This window comes from Ostrinia nubilalis, chromosome 9 (genome assembly GCF_963855985.1).
Source record: "Ostrinia nubilalis chromosome 9, ilOstNubi1.1, whole genome shotgun sequence".
In the NCBI taxonomy this organism is placed as follows: domain Eukaryota; kingdom Metazoa; phylum Arthropoda; class Insecta; order Lepidoptera; family Crambidae; genus Ostrinia; species Ostrinia nubilalis.
The window spans coordinates 4,781,349-4,801,606 of record NC_087096.1 but is presented as its reverse complement, the minus strand read 5'-3'; positions in this window follow the sequence as shown (position 1 = coordinate 4,801,606).

Here is a 20,258-nt window from a genome sequence, read left to right as displayed (position 1 = left end):
TTAAGTTCGGTGAATTTAACATGGACACAGGAAACTGGACTTCATATTGTGAACGATTAGAAATGCATTTTGTGGCGAATGGCATCGCGGCGGGAAATAGATTGCCGACATTAATATCTATTATTGGTGAATCGGCATACGAATTGATGGTGAATTTGTGTAGTCCGAGAAAACCGTTCGAAATGAAATATGATGACGTAGTGAAGCTTATGTCGGAACATTTGCAGCCAAAGACATCTATACTGGCTGCGAGATATGTGTTTAGGCAGCGATTTCAACATAACGGTGAGACAATCACTCAATACGTGGCTGAGTTGAAACGATTGTCACGGTCGTGCGACTTCAAGGACAGACTAGACGAAAACCTAAGGGACCAGTTCGTGTGTGGGCTACGTAATGATACTATACGACAGAGACTTTTCGCAGAAGAAAATTTGGATTGGGCAAATGCAAATAAATTAGCCAATATTATCGAGTCAGCGGCCCGGGATGCATCGGTAGTGGATACGGCGGAGGTAACTACCTACAACAGCGGAATCTGAGAAGGGTATGTCCACTTGGAAAAAAACCTCAGGACGGAAACAAGGTTCGAGGGGGGCCGGTGCGTGGTGGCATGCGCGGTGGCGGAGCGGCGAGCGCCAGCGGGCGCGGGCGGCGCGGCGCCGGGTGGCGGGCGGCGCCGGGCGGCGGTGGCGGTGCGCGCGCGCACTACGTGCAGGAGGACGACGAGGGCCGGGAGGGCCAGCACGGCGAGCAACAGGAGGAGGAGGAGCCCATGTACTTAATGTCACTTGGGAACTACAAGCCGGTAAACATTAAAATTTGTGTACAAAATAAATTAATTAATATGGAAGTAGACACAGGTTCGGCATTATCATGTATTAGCGATAAAGAATATAGACAAAATTTCACTAATTTCACGTTAAAAGAATGTAATTTAACTTTAAAATTTTACAATGGTTTAAAAGCGAAACCCCTAGGGGTTTTTGAAGTAAATGTTACCTACGGCAAAGTAACAAAATTATTAGATCTTTATGTAATTCAGAACGGCGCAACAAATTTATTAGGTCGCCAGTGGTTAGCAGAGTTAAACATACCTATACCAAAAATATCAATTTCCACCGAAACAACTTTTAATAACATTGAAAATGTAGATAGTGATAAAATAATAAAGGATATGTTTTGTAGGTACAAGGAGCTATTTAATGAAGAGCTAGGGAAGTTCTCCGGTGGGCGGGCCCGGCTCCGCGTAGGCGCGGGCGCGCGGCCCGTGTTCTGCCGCGCGCGCCCGCTGCCGTACGCGCTGCGCGAGCGCGTGGACGCCGAGCTGGACGCCATGCTGCGCGCCGGCATCATCGAGCCCGTCGACCACTCCGACTGGGCCACGCCACTGGTGATTGTGCATAAGCCTGATGGATCGCTTCGCATATGCGCCGATTATAAGGTCACATTGAATCAAGCCCTGCTCGTTGACAAATTTCCTGTTCCAAAGATAGAGGATGTATTTTCTAAAATTAGCGGTAGTCAATATTTTTCGAAATTAGATTTATCGCAAGCTTACAACCAGGTGCTTTTAGATGATGAGTCAACTCAGTTAACTGTGATAAATACACATCGAGGACTTTTTAAATATAACAGATTAGTCTATGGTCTAGCTTCCAGTCCGGGAATTTTTCAAAGATTGATGAATGAATTGTTAAAAAACGTGCCTAATGTTAGCTATTTTTTAGACGATATTTTAATCAGTACACCTACCCTTGAGCAAAATATAAAAACGGTAAATATTGTTTTAGAAATTTTGCAAAAATATGGTTTAAAAATTAAAAAGCAAAAATGTTCTTTTTTTTCAAATGAGGTGAAATATTTAGGGTTTGTGATAGATAAAGTGGGAATAAGGGTAGATCCAGAGAAAATAAAACCAATAACATCAATGACACCCCCAAATAATGTCAGTGAGTTAAGATCATTTATAGGAATGATCAATTTTTATGGGAAATTTATTAAAAACTTGAGTGAACAGCTAGCCCCTTTGTATAGTTTATTAAAAAAACACTCTAGATGGACTTGGGGTCCAAGTCAGCAAAGGGCATTCAATAAGGTTAAAGAATTGCTAAAAGGGGCGCAAGTGCTTGCATATTATGACATAAACAGGCCGCTGGTGCTGACGTGCGACGCGAGCCCGCACGGGCTGGGCGCGGTGCTGGCGCAGCGGGACGCGGCCGGCGCCGAGCGCGTCATAGCCTACGCTTCGCGCGCGCTCACGCCGCCAGAAATCAATTATAGCCAGATACATAAAGAAGCTTTAGCCATAATCTTTTCGGTAAAAAAATTTCACCAGTATTTATATGGTCGCCATTTTACATTAAAAACTGACCATAAACCATTAGTAAGTATATTCGGACCGGGGGCAGGAATACCAAATATGACAGCCAGTCGTTTACAACGCTGGGCACTAATATTATCAGCCTACAATTTTACGATAGAATACATAAAGTCGGACGACAACACGGCTGATGCATTATCTCGATTGATATCTACATATAAGGATAACTCAGGTAAAAACGAAGAGTATCCAGAGCAAACTTACCTTCATTTTGCATCTGAAGCCCTTTTACTTGATTATAATATTATTCGTAAGGAAACACAAAAAGACCATATTCTAAGTAGGGTGTTAAGCTATATTCGTGATGGTTGGCCACATGAAGTCGATATAAAGGAATTAAAACCGTATTACAATCGTAGGTCGGAATTATATTGCGAATTAGACTGCATTATGTGGGGTCACCGGGTGGTCATACCGGAAAGTTGTCAAAATAAAGTATTGCGCGAACTTCACGATTCTCACATGGGGGTGGTAAAAACTAAGAGCTTGGCTAGGAGTTATGTGTGGTGGCCGGGAGTGGACGAGGCAGTGGAGGCGCGGTGCCGCGCGTGCGAGGTGTGCGCGGCGCTGGCGAGCGCCCCGCCGGCGCACGAGCCGCGCGCGTGGCCGTGGCCGCCGCGGCCTTGGTCACGAATCCACGTTGATTTTCTGGGACCTATTCATGGCGTTAAGTACTTAGTCATAATAGATTCGACCACCAAGTGGATAGAGATTTTTAAAATGACAACCACTACCGCAAAAATGGTTATAAATAAATTTAGAGAAGTATTTGCACGTTTTGGCCTGCCTAAACAAATAATCAGCGATAACGGTCCACCTTTCTCGAGTGATGAAATGAATGATTTTTATAAATGTAACGGTATAGAATCAATATTTACAGCCCCATATCATCCTGCTTCAAATGGTGCTGCAGAAAATGCAGTAAAGATTTGTAAAAGGGTTATTAAGAAAGCTTTGGTCCAACAAGTAGATGTAGATATAGCTTTGAATAGGTTCTTATTGATCTATAGAAATACCAGTCACAGTACCACGGGAGAAAGTCCCGCTCAACTTCTTTTCGGACGTTCTTTGCGAACTAGACTTGATTGTATAAAACCAGATCGGGAAAAGAAAATTGATAATTTACAGCGAAAGCAAGGAAGTATGGCTGGTGGTAGGTTACGTTCGTTTGAGGAAGGGAAAGACGTGTGGTATAGAAATTTTGGAACAGGAACTAGGTGGGAAAAGGGTACAGTTGTAAAAAAAGTTAGGTGACACCGATTACCACATACGTTCGTTAGATGGGCAAATCGTACATCGTCATGTTGACCAATTAAAAAGGCGTGAGCTAAAGATAGATTCAACTCAAGAGCGAATGGGCGAGCGATTATCAGGGAAAACAGTGGCTGGGGCTAGATCGGAGGGTTCGGGGCTCGATGGTTTCGGCGCGGAAGAACCGCGGCCTCTCGCGAGCTCAGTGTGCGTCGCCGTGCCCGCCGCGGCTGCCCCCGCCGGCGATGGCGGTGCCGCCGCGGACGCGGGGGGCGCGGGGGCGCGCGCGGGCCCACGGGAGGCGGCGCCGGCGAGCCCGGGACCGCCACACCGGGAATGTAGGATACGTAGACCACCAGTTCGATATGGTTTTGAAATTGATTAGTTAGTATCATTCTTATCTTTGCGGTGTAGGTTAACCACACGATCAGTAAAAAAATAATAATTTAGTATTTGTCTAATTTGTGTAAAATTGATTTGTTATTTGTAGTAAGTAACTTAGATATAAGTGAATAAATACATTTTGTTTATAATGTATCGAAAATACGTCCTACCTACCTAGCTAGTATAATATGATATACTTAGATAATATTTTTGTGTATGTATCTTTAAATAAGGGTGGAGATGTTATGAATATTAAGTTTTGTAAGGTATTCACATAAAAGTAATGTGACACAATATATTGTTTAAAGTGGGTATCCACATTTCTGTTTGTCCAGTGCTCTCGCCAGTCGAATAATAAACGCAGTATAGAACGCACGACGGGTCTTTTATTTATCAAATCCAACTGGCAATCCATGCACATGTAGTTCTTATTAATATTGATTGAGAAATTATTGATTTTAGATAAAATTTGTTTAAAGAAAAACACGTTTTTTCGATGAAAATTTTTGACGTTTTTTTTTTTAATAATGTCACAGTTGTAGACTTGAGACGGAACTAAATTGATTAAAGTGAAAATTACGACTTTGAATTAATATACTTTTAAATAAACATTTCATTTATAGAATGCAAATAGATTCAATAAAATAATTTATAAATAAAAGTTGAAGTTGTAATTCGAAAATGTTTACTAACTTGATTCCAGACACGCAAAAGACCATTGCCATTGTCGCATAAAGGACAACTATAAAAAAAGTCACTTCCTCTCGGAACTGTCAAAAAAATTCACTCTCTATGGAGCTGTCAAACTCTATGGCGTTTCCACCCCGTGAATGAAATGGCCGACGCGGGCTGCCGCGACGTGAACCTCGTGCGCTTGATCGCTGAAGGAAACGAAATAGAGATGCGGTACAGTCGATAACCGCAATCGGAAATATCGATAAACGTTGTAATCAATTTGTACAGATATTATTACTATTATAAGAGTATTATTTTATCAATGTTTTGTTTATAAGAAATTGTTTTATTTAATGAGTAGTTATTTAATTTAAAATATTTATTTAATTTTAACTTAAGTTGGCGATTATTTATATCTAGATAAAAATAACGCTACAATCCGTGTGTCCATATTTCTGATCGAACGTTGTTTAGACTGGAGAAGGACTTCTAGACAAAGTAATTCGTGCAGATTCAATTACGTGATTGCTTCTTTTTATTTTATAACAGTTTTCCCAAGTCACTTTTCTTTTGCCTAACTTCTCTATTTACAAGACTACGCCTATATTATTTTGCACACCGAGATAAATAATAACAAAACTCAAAAAAATCCACAATCAAGTGACTAGAGAATTAGAACTTGCCGTTCCTATAAAAAACTTTTTTGAGTTGCTCTACTCTTTATTTCAGTGTGCGGTGTATTATTGCTCTTTTAACGAAATACTTACTGTTTATGGAGTCGGTTTTAATTTAACTAACAAACACCATAAAGTAAACAACACTCATAAGAAGCTTCGCCGCGTAAGGTAGTTTTAACAATGGTGCGTCCACATTGGGCGAACGGGCTCGCGCGGCACGCTGGTCATCCTGCCCACTCTGCTCTTGAGTGAGCAGGATGTATAGTTTGCCCGTTCGCCCAGTGTGGACGCACCACAAGGATGATTCTCTCACGCAAAACTAGACGAGCGTAATACTCCAGACCGCAGAATACTTAATAGTAAACCTAAAACGGCTGTAGCGGTGGCTGAGTGCAGGTGGCCCGTATCTACAATCCAATTTGAGCGCACGAAGCGGACCGGGCTGTAAATATTAGTGAAAGGTGAGAATAGGCAAATCTTACTTCTCCAGGATATTATTTTAAAATATAAGGGAAGAATGTATTATTTCTATTAACATACCAATTATAGTCAACCAAACAAAGGCACTTTAGCTAGTGGATAAACGAAGATAATATGGTTAAAAAGGTGATAAAAAGATTAGCAAGTGGTAAAGGAAAATATCCACCCACAAGGTGGACCGACGACATCATAAAGGTAGGAGGAAGGCGCTGGACGCATTCCGCTACCAACCGGGCAACATGGAAAGCATTGGGGGAGGCCTATGTTCAGCAGTGGACGTCCTATGGCTGTGATGATGATGATAATGATGATGAAAGGAAGATATTAATATGTCATGATTCAAAAAGAGGACAAAAAGATGGCTGGATGCATGATGTGTCCAAGTTCAATTGGTTCAACTTGGCATCAAATTGCGCTCATCTGAGTATTTGCCCTATTTAAATAAATTCTTTTCACTAAGTATACCACGCCAATATTTGAATTTCCAGATCCCGTATCCCTGTTTTTAAAAGCTATGTTATTATACCATAACATAATGGACCCTAATCTCAATAAGATAAACTTAAATTCAGTTTTAAAAGTTAACAGTTCAATGCAATTTAAAAATCCAATACGCGATTGGATAAAGTTTTCCTTCCAAACGTTTAAAGGACGGTGCACACTGAGAGTAGCCGAGAGCATTCGCTGCATGAGCGTACGTTTGTTGCGGCAAAAATTGCAAACTGGTTCACAATTCAGCGTAGCAAAATTGAAATTAATATGTTGAAAAGAAATATCTGAGTTCTGTCCATTTTACGTTTCTCGGAAAATTTTTAGAAAAGACTTTGGTGAATGATAATTTTAGCGAAAATAATATTTAGGTAGAACAAAAAGTGCTGAGGAAAAAGTTGTTTACCTGTAACCAAACGCATAATAGATATTAAATAATTACTGATTGACTGATAATATTCCTGTTTCAATCATCCAAAATTGTTTCCTCTTAAAGCCCAGCTCTTAAAACTTTCGGCTCGCGTTACAAACGATTTGCTCGCGAACCTTTGCACTGAAATGCTCCCAGTAAGCACCGCCCTTAAGCCGGACCTCGATGTTGCTCAAAACTGTTTAAACTTGTTGCCAGGCGGTGTATTTTAAATCCCAAATCCGCATAAAAGCGAGCTCCCGCACCGCAGGCACAGCGTGCATTAGTTCGATTGCATTCCGCATTCGATCTTTTAAGATGACATGTACTCGGCTTAATATCGCTGAAAGTTTGCGAAACTCCGAAACATATTAGATTTGTGGTGCCAAATCTTGGTAAGTTTGCAGATTTTTTAGTTTTAGTGTCGTAAGATACTGTTTTAGCGTAGCATAAAGTTTTGAATTATTGTTATCTGTTGTTTAGATAACGCAATGTACCATTCTCTACTGATTGATATTCCACAGTTCAAAGCAATAAACTGTATAAACAAAGCAATAAACGATACAGTTTTTGGTATGTGTACATAATGAAATTGAGAGGAAATAAGGAAAATAAATCATCATCATCATCATTTCAGCCACAGGACGTCCACTGCTGAACATTATAGGCATCCCTAATGACTTGTTACCTTTTCAGGTTGTCGGTCCACCTCGTGGGTTGACGTCCTCGCTGCATTTTCCGGTAGATACGTGGCCTCCACTCCATGAATGAATGAATTAAATGTGATGTGTGATGTGCTATTATTTGAAATGCTAGCATAAGTAAGGTGCAGTTTAGATATGAGGTACATACTTTGATACAATGATTTTCACTAATTGGGAGTCACGCGTGGACCTAATTCACGACCTTACGTGTTCATTCGTTTCGTTTCAGCCGAATGACGTCCACTGCTGAACAAAGGCCTCCCCCAAAGTTCACCCGCGCAAGTTCATCCAAGTATGGACAAGGACATCGCACCAAACGATTCTTGATAGACAAATAGTGTGAGAACAGCCTTACCCTACTCGTACAAATCCGTGAAACTTTGAAGTCAGCATTGAAAAGAATGCCATTCAACACGAGGAAAGGCCAAACTTCCAAACGTAGGTGTCGACTTTTAATTGCAGCACTAATATAAACAAATAAATAAAATTGATGTGTCTGTCTATTTGTGTCGTCAAAATAACAGATTTTACTAAATGATTTCTAAAGTTTATCATCATCATCATCATTTCAGCCATAGGACGTCCACTGCTGAACATAGGCCTCCCCCAATGATTTCCACTATGACCGGTTGGTGTTTACCTATACGATACTTGTAATAGAAATATCACTGAAACGGCTGTACCGATTCTGATAAGATCTTTACTAGTAGAAGTAAATATACTCGTAATAAAGTGTAACAGTAAAGCGTGTAAAAGTAGCCTATACTTTTATTTTAGGAAACCTACCAATCCTTCACGAAAAAAATCTAAATCCTTAAAACCGAAATCCACGCAAGTAAATCCGCGTGTAAAACTTATTATTAAAGAATTCTAAAAGTTTTTACTTGTTATGCGACGTGTTCATCAGAACTTGACAATAGAAATCGTTTTCATATTTTGTATGGAATATTTAAACCTGCCGGACTAGGATGCGCCGTGATAAAATCTTATCAATGATTTTAGACGACAAATGTATGGGCTTATCGCGAAAAATCAATAAAATGGCGTGATAACCGCTTATCGCGGCGTACATTCTAGGCCTACTGGTATAGTACCTACTTGTGCGAAGCTTCGCTTTAACTCTGCTTTGGCTTTAATCTCGTTTGATGTTTAACGGTGTATGAGGACTTTATTAGCATCTTTAATCATAAAGTGCTTTGATGTGTGTTAAATAGATATAGGTATACGCGATATTTTTGCCACCTACATTTTGCATACATGCATTAATTATGAAAATAAAACCAGTGGGTGAGATTTGCGTGAGTTTGTAAGAATGGCAATTCACCACTGTTCTAAAATCGTAGAAGGATTTTTTTTAAAGTTTGAATGAATATTTCTTTGAAGACTTCATAATGGTTAAGTAGGTATACTGATTGATAGACAGAGAAATAGTGGATCCTGCCTATAGTTATGACTATTTTTCTCATTAATGCATCTTGATAAAAATGGTCTGGAATCAAGGCACCTTTTACACAAATTATTATTTATTTTACTGTAAATAAAAGCATAAATACAAAATTAGTAATTTAAATCAAATTTCACTAAACAAATCTTCCCAAAATCAATTAAGGATGCTTCAAACCGTACAGGAATAACCATTCCGATGACCCACTTGATAATTCGCTAACCAACCTGTCAAATCCCGTTCAAAACGTTCAAACAAAGCGAGCCCGTCAAAGGCAGTATTAATGAAAATTAGCAGATAATTGATAATGTTTGATGACGTAGCAGTTCTGATTGTTCTCCCTGAAATTTATTTCCGCATCTCCGGCGCGGAGTTGCCCGCGGTAAAATCCTGAAAGACATTACCGTATTTCACGTTGACATGAAGTAAATGAGGTTTAACCTTAGACACAGAGTGAGATGAACAGCCAGCCCAATTTAAGTAAAGATTTAAATGGTGGAAATTTTTAATGTCAAAAACCAACCGAATTGAGAACCTCCTCTTTTTGTTGAAGTCGGTTAAAAAGTTATGAATTTCTTATGAAATGTGGTATTTTTACAGCACTTTTCAGTTTCTGAATGTCAGTCAGTCAGTGAAATCCATCGCATCTAGCTATTATAACGGAACTCCTTAAAATGGCAACCTCAATATATTTTTTTGGGACAAAACCATACTTTACTAAGTCCTCTTTCACATCATTTGAAACAAATCACTACATATTATACAATCACTACATATATTATAAAACTCTCTGTCCGTATGCTTAGATCTTTAAAACTACGCAACGGACTTTAATGCGTTTTTTTTAAATAGATAGAGTGGTTCAAGCGAAAGGTTTTTAAGTATAATACATTGTACCTGTGCAAAGCGGGGGCGGGTCGCTAGTTAAGAATAACTTAATGAATGCAAGATATTCAATTTCAACTATTGATCTCAATCATTACATAGCAATTGCAATTACGACAATTGTAATCAGTGATTGTGCTGTCATTAATTGCGACTGAGAGCTGCTTTAATACAGCACTACCGATCCGTTCCGATTATATTAATGTGAATAGATTGTATCAAGGAATCCATCAGATTCTGCATCTTAGCCTCTTAATTTACGTAGTTCGTATATTGATAAGTTCAGTAAAAGAGTCAAGCCGTAGTTCCTGGCAATATAAATCCTTAGAATTCCTACTTACTTACTTTTGTTGCGAATATAATGACATGAATGGTTTTTATTGACGGTAAAGCTGTATCAGAATCAGAAATGAGATCCGCAGGAGAACCAAAGTGACCGACATGCGGGGCACATATCTCGTAGAGACGATGGGCGTTGGGGCAGAAAATTTCTCGAGTGGCAACCACGGGCCGGAAGCCGCAGCGTGGACAGGCCTTCCACTAGGTGGACCGACGCGACGTTCTGGTGAAGGTCGGACCGGTTGTTATGGAAATCCTTGGCCTTTCTCCAGCACTGGACGTCATTTGGCTGAAACGAAAGCTGTATTGGGATTACATCAGTAGGAACAAGATGTGGACATAGTGCATCTAAATAATACGACCTGGCTGTAATCTCCTGCTTACGCCCCAAAAGAGGGGACTCAAATGAGTGCTTTTCATGCCGTTTTATGATCCGCCGTGTTGACATTGTCTAAACAATTCCTATTGTCCGTGTCACAGCACTTTCGTATAATTTCGTTGATAATGTCATCGTTTTATCGGCGGCGGAAACGGCGGCGGCGGCGGCGCAGATAGGCGGCGGGTAATCTTGAACGACCCGCAGTGAGGAAGGAAACATCTCATTATGTTTTTGTATTTTAATTATTGAGCCCGGAACAAAATGTGGGAAAAAATGGGCAATAAACTCGTACTAAAACCGTTCCACTCTGCCAAGAGTTCAATTTTGAATTTGATTTTAAGCATCATCATTTTGACCAAGAGCCCATTTATTGTGGTAACAAACCAAAAGTAAATTGACATCTCAAAAAAATATTTATGCTTACTCGTATTTAATCCGTAGTCTTGTAGGTACCAATAGTACAAGGTTTGCTTAGTTTGGGACTAGAGACGCGGTGTAAAATGCCCAAGGATATTTTATATAAAAAAAATCTTCTGGTAAAGCTCATCATTATAATTATTAAGTTTGTACGCTTTGGAGCTCACGGGTCAAAAGTGGCCCGGTCCTTTATAAGGCTTGCGTGGGGATACATATCCAACATTATTAATATTATTATCCTGTCTTTGAGTAAGATTATGAACAACAGCGATTCGATTCAACATATTAAGATAAACGAATTAAATAAAGTACCGCCAACCTACCAAAAGGAATCTCGCTAACATTTTTGGGATAAACATTATCTTAAAATTATCACTTCACGGGATTTATTGCAACAATATCTATTTTAACGGTAAATAATATTTACGCCGCATCTCTTCAGTCTGCCCGCGACCATGACTCGTGCAACCGAGCCGAAACGTCGGGAGGGTAAATATTATTTACCGTTAAAATAGATATTGTTGCAATAAATCCCGTGAAGTGATAATTTTATAGTAAAAAATGCAACATAATAGTTTAAAACATTATCTTGTTTTCCTAAAAATAAACAAGCTATACCTGTACCTAGGCATTTTACCATTTAAAAAAAAAACAATTTGAAAAAAGTTTAATTTAAGACGAAAACAGAGCCCCCAATGGGATGAATTGCCTTCACCTTGTCATCCCACGCTAGTTTGAGGTATTTTGTAGGTATTCTACAACTCATCCCACGCCTTTTTAAGATATTCCGTAAGTTTTCTAAAACGAATTTATTGTAGGGAGGTATTTAGTCTCAATGTTGGAATTTGCCTAATCCGAGATTTAGAGATTGAATCGAATTTTGAAGAAGTATTTCTATGAATAAGCTTATTTCCAAAATGCATAATTTATATTGAAACCTAAATTCGTTCTGAAATCTGAATCTACGTTTTAGTGTGTAAACGTGATAAAACAAATCACAAACTTAAATAGAGTTTCAAGCTTCGTATAATACAAGTTTTATGAACGTTTAGATAATAGGTATTTGCTACAAAATAACAGTGTGACGAATTTACACAATATGTCTTTTTTCGTGACGAATCGACTTTGTGGCAAATCGTTAACCCTTTACTATCAGAACCTTTAATTTTTACTTTACATACCGTCAACTCACGCATTATAATATCAGGTTGTTAACCCCTCCATCTAGGTCGGCCCATCTGGCTAGGAATGTAAATTGATAGGAACCATCGGCCCGCAAATTGCAGAAATTAATACATACCGACCGGGAATATCAGGATTTATTCCCACTCCCCGGCGGGGTTATGAGTGTAGGGCATAGATTGCCACGAAATACCCGGGTAATTTTTCCCGTTTTGATCAGCTTAATGTCAGTGTTCTAGACCAAAATTGCTGGTTTTTAGGTAATGAATTTACTGTTTATTGAACCTTATCTTCGTATAATAAGAAACTGACAACTAGCTGAATATTAGGCTGAAAAAAAGTTTGACAACCTTCTCATAAAATACTTTTAGGTCGTGCTTACACGACACGAGTAATAGCTATTATTTCGTAATCGTCGTAATCTATACAAGGAAAGCACAAATAAGATCATAAAAAAACTTCTGTAAGTTAACGACGGTTAATTGGAATTAAAAACTGGTTAGGGCGTTTTACACTTAAAATATGAAAATGAACTAAAACTGTATGTATAGTATCAATATTCATTATCTACTCTAATTTGCTATAGGTAATTGGCAATCCACTAAACACTACCTACCTACTTAATTTTGAGTATCAAGCTTTGAGCGAGTGAACTACCACGATCACCATGCGTGCCTAACTGACCGAAAGCCTAACTACAAAATTACCTTTATGGCACAAACTTTGATTCAAACACCATGAAAGTATGTACAGTAGGTCCACTACCAACCAATATCGCTTAAGTGAAGATATCTACCTAAAAGATCTACTTAATTAGAAAAAGTTCTGAGACTACTGGGACCCATAATTATCGCAAATCACTGTGTCATAATCTAATATGGTTCCATGGTTTCCATTGTCACAATGTGTTGTGATTGAATAACAGTCATGTTAGCCACGACACGAATTTTCGATCAATAAAATATGTGGTATTTCTGAGATCAGCACAACGCGGTGTGGTCATCTCCATAAGAACCCTTAAAGGGTTGCGTTTTAAGCTGTTTTTTCGCTAAAGAGCGTAACTTAAAGGTTAATTCATACAAACGTCCATGACTCCCAGTTTTCATGAAACTAAAATGTTCTCCTAGTTAAACCTAAACCCTCAACTGCAGCTAGCGTCGTACCTCGCTAAAAACAGACCAGGAATGTTGCAGTGTTTCAAATTGACCCTTCTGTACCTTTTTGTTTTATGTCCAAAATTTGCTATTTTAAACGTTATCGGCAATTAAGCGACCTCAATGGGCACCACAGAGTTCAACGATGTTGAACACCCACACGGGTTAGAACGGCCCTCGGGGTTAGAAGCTGCATGGGTTAACACCACACATCATTATTGATGAAGTTCGTGAACCTTATGCCGTATGCAATAAGTTCTATTTTGCTACAAAAATATTTAGTCTGATGCAGTCGATTGAAAATTGCGTAAATCGTTAACGCTTAATCAACTTAACTTTAACCGCATCATTAATATAATTGTCATAAAACTTATTTTGTTTTCCACTAAAGTTACTGCATTCAGCTAGAATTGGCGATAATTAATGATGATTCTGTAAATTAATTGCATGATTATTTAAATAAGCATTTTCTTTAGAATAATTTAAAACTACTTCGTGTAGAGTCGCGCAACGCGACAAACTTACTCTTTACAAAATCGCACCTGTTTATTTCGAAGCGCTGCTAAGGCAAAAAATAATGAGACATGTAAAGGTTCCTTAAGAGCATTTAATGATTTTCGATTTGATTCAAAGTTACTTGATTTGCGTTTAAAATTGTCGACTTCAAATCGTTCATTAAAAATTCTTCGTAACAATCGTCACCAGAAACCTGGGGTATAATTACTAGAGATGAAACGGATATCCGGTAACTATCCGGTAGGCCGGATATCCGGCCTAAATTTACTATCCGGCCGGATACCGAATAGTAACTCACTATCCGGCCGGATACCGGATATTAAAAAACTACGACATTTTCCTATTAATAAAATGAAATACATTAATCTTTGAGGTAAATATCAATGAAATGGCTTATAATAATGACGGCTTTTATTTAAGGTCCAAAAGTTACAAAAAAGCCTTTCAAAAAACTAATTTCTTTTTCTGGGCTAATCACTCTAATGACGAATACATAAATAGTAAACATCTGTTAATGTTGAAATATTGCCTAATAAAAAAAGGCTACCTTTTTTCACTGATGGTCTGGTGACATGATGCATGCAGTTCAGTCAGATTACGCAGCAAGTAAACTAATTTAATTTTCGCTATTCATTCACACACTCGCTATAGCAACCGAAATCACCCGAATTGATCTGCCCCCTAGACTAGTGGCAAAATCTGACATTCTATTCGGACTGATTCGATTTTCGAAAAGTGTGACTAGTCTAGTCTACTAATAGACCCACTGATCGCGTTCGAAGCACCTGTGCGGCGCTAAACTTGTCACGACATGCAACGAGACAATGGGCCAACTATCCGGCCGCCGGATATCCGGCTATCCGGCCTAGCAGCTGGCCGGATATCCGGTATCCGGTATCCGGCCAAACAACTATCCGTTTCATCTCTAATAATTACCCCAAAATGTGCCCAAAGGATATTTACGCGAGGCGCAACTCCTAAGTTCTTTAAAATTACCCCGATTCCGAATGAACCAGGGGACTGAGACGGTTCGGCTGAGAACAATTTAATTTCTGTCTAAAACTCAAAAGTGCTTGCTATTCAATTATGCTCTCAAAGGGTTTGGAGTTTCATCAGCGTTTTTGGACTAGAAAAAGGAAAAGCTGCCGATGGAAATTCTGTTACACTAGCCTTCAAAGTTAACGTCCTTTCCCCGCATAGTAATGAAGTTTTCCTGGTTGTACTTTGTATATCTTTTTTTATACACGAAATATTCAAACAACTCTTCTGCAAAAAGGTAAAGATAATATCACGAAACCCATGAAAATAAAAGCAGCAAATACACGTGTGCTATAATTATGTTACAAATTAATATTATAAAATAATAATATCACTTCACATTAGCAGAAACAAATATTTTTAAGGGAAACATAAATCGTCAACGACTTGAAATTATGGTTGCCATTTACAACAATAAAAAATTCCAATCAAGACCAAGTGCGACATCGTCTGCGACACCAAAATCAAAAAAAAAATTAGTAGCGCAAAAACACGTCGAAAAGATCAGATTTTCCTTGAACTCGCACTACAAACTCACTATCTTCTTTATATTTAAAATTCCCCACGCCTCAGCATTTTCATCCGCAATAACACGGCTCACAAAATAAAAATTCCAATGATCTTCCTAAAACCATCCCATCACACCCTCTGACGTTGTAATTCGGGGGCCAATAAACCTCTATTGAAACTAAATGACTTTTACTATCGCCCGGCCCCTTGAAAGGTCGTGTATATCACATTACCGGCTTACCCCCGTCAAACAAAATAAAAAGATATGCCGCGCGCCCAGTAAGCCTCCCTATAATTACGACGTAATCTAGTTATGAAGATGCCACTTCTTAGGGTGCGGTTACGTCAGCTTCGAAGGCCGTAACGTGAACTGAAAGATTTTAATATTCTAAGTAGATGCCCTGGTCAGACACTTGAGGGTTGAGGACTTCGAAGCAATAGAAAATATAAGGGACAACCAGGCTATTCAAGCTCTCATACCTTTACAAGTTGGTCACGACTCTCGTTACACATCTCGAAGAGTTGTTTGTGCATGGATGGACAAAGGCTCGTACATGGAAACCATTTTGTTTTACATTAATATTGTCTTGTCTACTAAAGTTACATTTATCGCCTATTCTATATGACTACAATGAGAAATAGACACCTTAATACGATTAGGTACATCAGCAATAAAAAAATGTAGCATTTAGTTCGCGTTCAGAGCACAAATGTAGAGGCACCTTTGTACCTTGATATATGATAGTATTTCTGTCTTTTTCGTACGTGCGCGGATTTGTAGTTGCCGTCCTTTGTTTTTCAGGTAATATCAGGTGTAATTAAAAGTGAATAGAAATGGGAAACTAAACTCGACGCTACGTCGAAAGTTGTAAGCTAGTCCAGTCATTATATACTTACGAGCAAAAGTATGGAATCACCCCTTTGTGTTCCGAGCGGTCTTAAGAACTGAATTACTATGTATTATTATGTATCTATGGTATCAATTTAAAGTTTATAATATCACCTTTAAAATGGTGCCATTTTTATTGATCTTCTATTAGTCATTTAGTTCTTATGATCGCTCGGAATAAATAGGGTGATTCCATATTTTTGCTCGCGAGTGTAGTAAGTTCACCTCGGAATTCGAGATACCCAGCTGTAAGTCTGTAAATACGTGTATATTGACACCCTAAAAGTTGTCTCAAAACCTACATATGGTAGGGTGTAAGCAACTATTAAATTTTAAGGTCAACGGTCACAAAAATCGGTTTTTTGCGCTTTTTTTAGAAATATCTCATTTCCTATGGGTTTTTGCTAGTTGTATTTGTTATCAATATTGTAGAATACTAAATTATCTACAAATTTTGTTTAAAAATTTTTTTTATACTGTGAACCGTTTTCGAGATAGAGGGCGGAGAGCGCGCGGTCACTGCATCACTTCAGGTCAACTTAAGCGGTTTAGATTTTTTATACAAAAGGATTTTCCCGCTAATTCCCGTGGGAATTTCGGGAATTCCTTGTTGTAAATAAGCTTTAAGTTTACTAAGGTACCTACATGCCAAATTTCAAGCGTCTAACTTCCGCTAAGCGTTTAGATTTTACATACAAAAGGATTTTCCCGCTAATTCTTGTTCCCGTGGGAATTCCTAAGTATACTATAACCTGCCCAGGTGTATGAAGAATAATTGTACCAAGTTTCGTTAAAATCCGTCGAGCAGTTTTTGTTTCTATAAGGAACATACAGACGGACAGACAGACAGACAAAAATTTTACTGATTGCATTTTTGGCATCAGTATCGATCACTAATCACCCCCTGATAGTTATTTTGAAAATATGTTTCATGTATAGAATTGACCTCTCTACAGATTTATTATAAGTACTAGCGGCAGAGTGACTGACATAGCCCGCAGAATCGCTAAAATCAAGTGGCAGTGGGCGGGGCACATAGCTCGAAGAGCTGATGGCCGCTGGGGCAGGAAAGTTCTTGAGTGGCGACCACGAGCTGGAAGACGTAGCGTGGGCAGGCCTCCCACTAGGTGGACCGACGATCTGGTGAAGGTCGCGGGAAGTACCTGGATGCAAGCGGCGCAGGACCGGTCTTTGTGGAAATCCTTGGGGGAGGCCTTTGTCCAGCAGTGGACGTCTTTCGGCTGAAACGACGACGACTAGCGGCCGCCCTCTATCTCGAAAACGGTTCACCGTATAAAAAATTTTTTTGAACAAAATTTGTAGAGAATTTTGTATTCTACAATATTGATAATAAATACAAATAGCAAAAACCCATAGGAAATGAGATATTTCCAAAAAAAGCGCAAAAAACTGATTTTTGTGACCTTTGACCTTAAAATTTAATAGTTGCTTACACCCTACCATATGTAGGTTTTGAGACAACTTTTAGGGTGTCAATATACAAGTATTTACAGACTTACAGCTGGGTATCTCGAATTCCGAGATTCTTACATAATTTAAGCTTAAATGACTGGACTAAGCTGTAACCATTTATGATAACAACGCATCGTAGGTAATCCTTTGTCTTATGCATAAATATAATACAGCGGATAATGTATTCGGGGAACTAATGCATTATCATAATCTGCAAGATTTGAATTACCAAACATCACGCTTCGCATTATAGATAGACGACATACGAGGTGACAAAGCTCTGCAGTAGCAAAATAATCTCAAAAACAAGGTAAAAATGTTCCAACTTACAAGAGTTTAGAACTCAATGTCGCAAAGAAAAAGCTTAAAAACCATAACAATTTAAAAGCATTAATGTAACGTGATGAAAGGAACTGTAATGGTATAAATTCTTGCAACTCACGAAAGCAAGTGAACTTTATATGTGTGGTGGCTCGCTACTGTTCGTTTTTCAAAAGTTTTGATAGATATTACACTATTGTTATGTCAGATAAGTGCATGTACACGTACACACACAAGTAAAGCTCACTCGCCTTCGTGAGTTGCAAGAACTATATGTATATTTGCTCGTTTACCCCCTGTCACATAAAAAAAAATATTGCATTCAATACCTACATCTAAACTCGCGAGAAGTATACGAACATGATGCGGGAAAAAGTTAGTTACTTCCATATGAATACATACAAGACCTTATTATGAAGTACCTATCTCGTCCACAACTTCCGAAGTAATTTGAGATCTCCTTCGATCCCGGGGTCAAGCGAACTGTACTACTGACATAGTTACGAACTTTTTCGGGTTCAACGTAGCAGCGTTCTTGGAACTATACCGGACTGGACTTTGATTGAAACTTCGAAATACGATAGCCATTTCAAAATTGCACACTGAAAAATTTTACGAATTTTCTTTTTTTGATAAAATATGTACTCATTGAATATGGTAGCAACGTAATATCTTTTACGTCAATGAAAAATAACATTATTTGAAGCCTAGTTTATAAAAAAAAACTCCAAATACCACTGAAAATTGTCATGAAAGCAAATACGCATTTATTTAAGATTCGAAGACGAAAGTTGTTCATGCTAGAGGTACTGTTTTCCAATGAAAACCGATTTTGATCAAATTTAAAACCAGTCTAAAATCATAAATTTCCCAAATCAGCTTGTTAAATACCTGTATTCTCATAATTAGACGTCAAATCATACTTAAAAACTTACTTCTATTTTAAATCCGGTAAAAAATAATCTATTTGATCAGTTAAACATGTCACACATCCCTTTAAACTCTCACTCAAAGTTTGACCCCATGTACTACCAAGGTACTACCTACTACCAAAAAGGTTCGAACTGAAGTTAACAAAGCCTGAGGCACTACCGAAAACATTTCAAAATCTGAACTCCCGGCATTATATCAGTAAATGTACCTGAAATCTGATGAAATCCGATGTAGAATAAGCCGTGGTTCCATTTTGGTTCGCGAAAGTTCCCTAACCCTTCCCTGCGATTGAAAATTGACAAAGTTTCGCACTAAGCGGTGGAGCTGGGGATTGGCGTTTAAATACCGGATTTTTGTTTATTGCAAAATCTTTGCCTAAAAATTTTATGCAATGAATTGTGATTTTTTCAAATGGGTGAAATGATGATGGTGAAAGTTGTAAAGAATTTAGAAATAAGTTAATGTGTAAAAATTAAAAGGCATTTATGGAAAGAAATACGTTTTTGATATTTCGTTATCTTATGTTAGTAGTTTTTTTAAACTGTCAATTAAGTTACTCAATGAAGATTTTCTTTTTCCAACAGTATGAGGTACCTTTGATAATCAGAATATCAAATGCTATTTCTTAAGTAGCACTTTTTTGTTGAGAAATTCTGCTCTTAGTTTTTTTATAGCTTGTAGGTACTCGTACATGTATATTTATAGCCTTGTATGCAAAGTGCCACCTGTGCACACGTATATCAGAGGTTATTTTCAAATTACTTAACGCACTTACCAGAAAAAGGGGTTAACGTCGTAGGCATGATAGTGTGCTGCATAAAAATGCTAGCAAAAACCTTGTCAAAGATTAAAGAGTGCCTATTTTAAATGATCCTTCCTAACACACATAAATGTATTCTACGTAATCACGTGGCATCTTTTTATTAGTTCTTGTGCCTATTGTTGTCACCATCATCAGTTCATAATTTCCGCTGCTGGAGCGTCATCAACACCACCAGAGACATAATGTATGGATGATTAAAATTTGGTCTAAGTACACGCTAGCCAGTCAGTTGGGGGAGGCGTGATGGGCGCATTACTATTGTCTCTTAATAGCCTTTTACAAAATCCACAGGAAGAGTGGGAGTGGTCCTGTTCTACTATGCCAGAACTACAAGGCTAGTAATGTAGTTGTAATGTGATGCTACTTCCTATGTACTGTCAACTGTATTATCGTATTCTCTGCTCATATGCGATTCTGATCAAGTATTAAAAATCATCCCTAAAGCCTCACAAACGTGACACTATTTATTAAAGCGGCCAAAGCGTCAAGTCAGCGAATGGCAA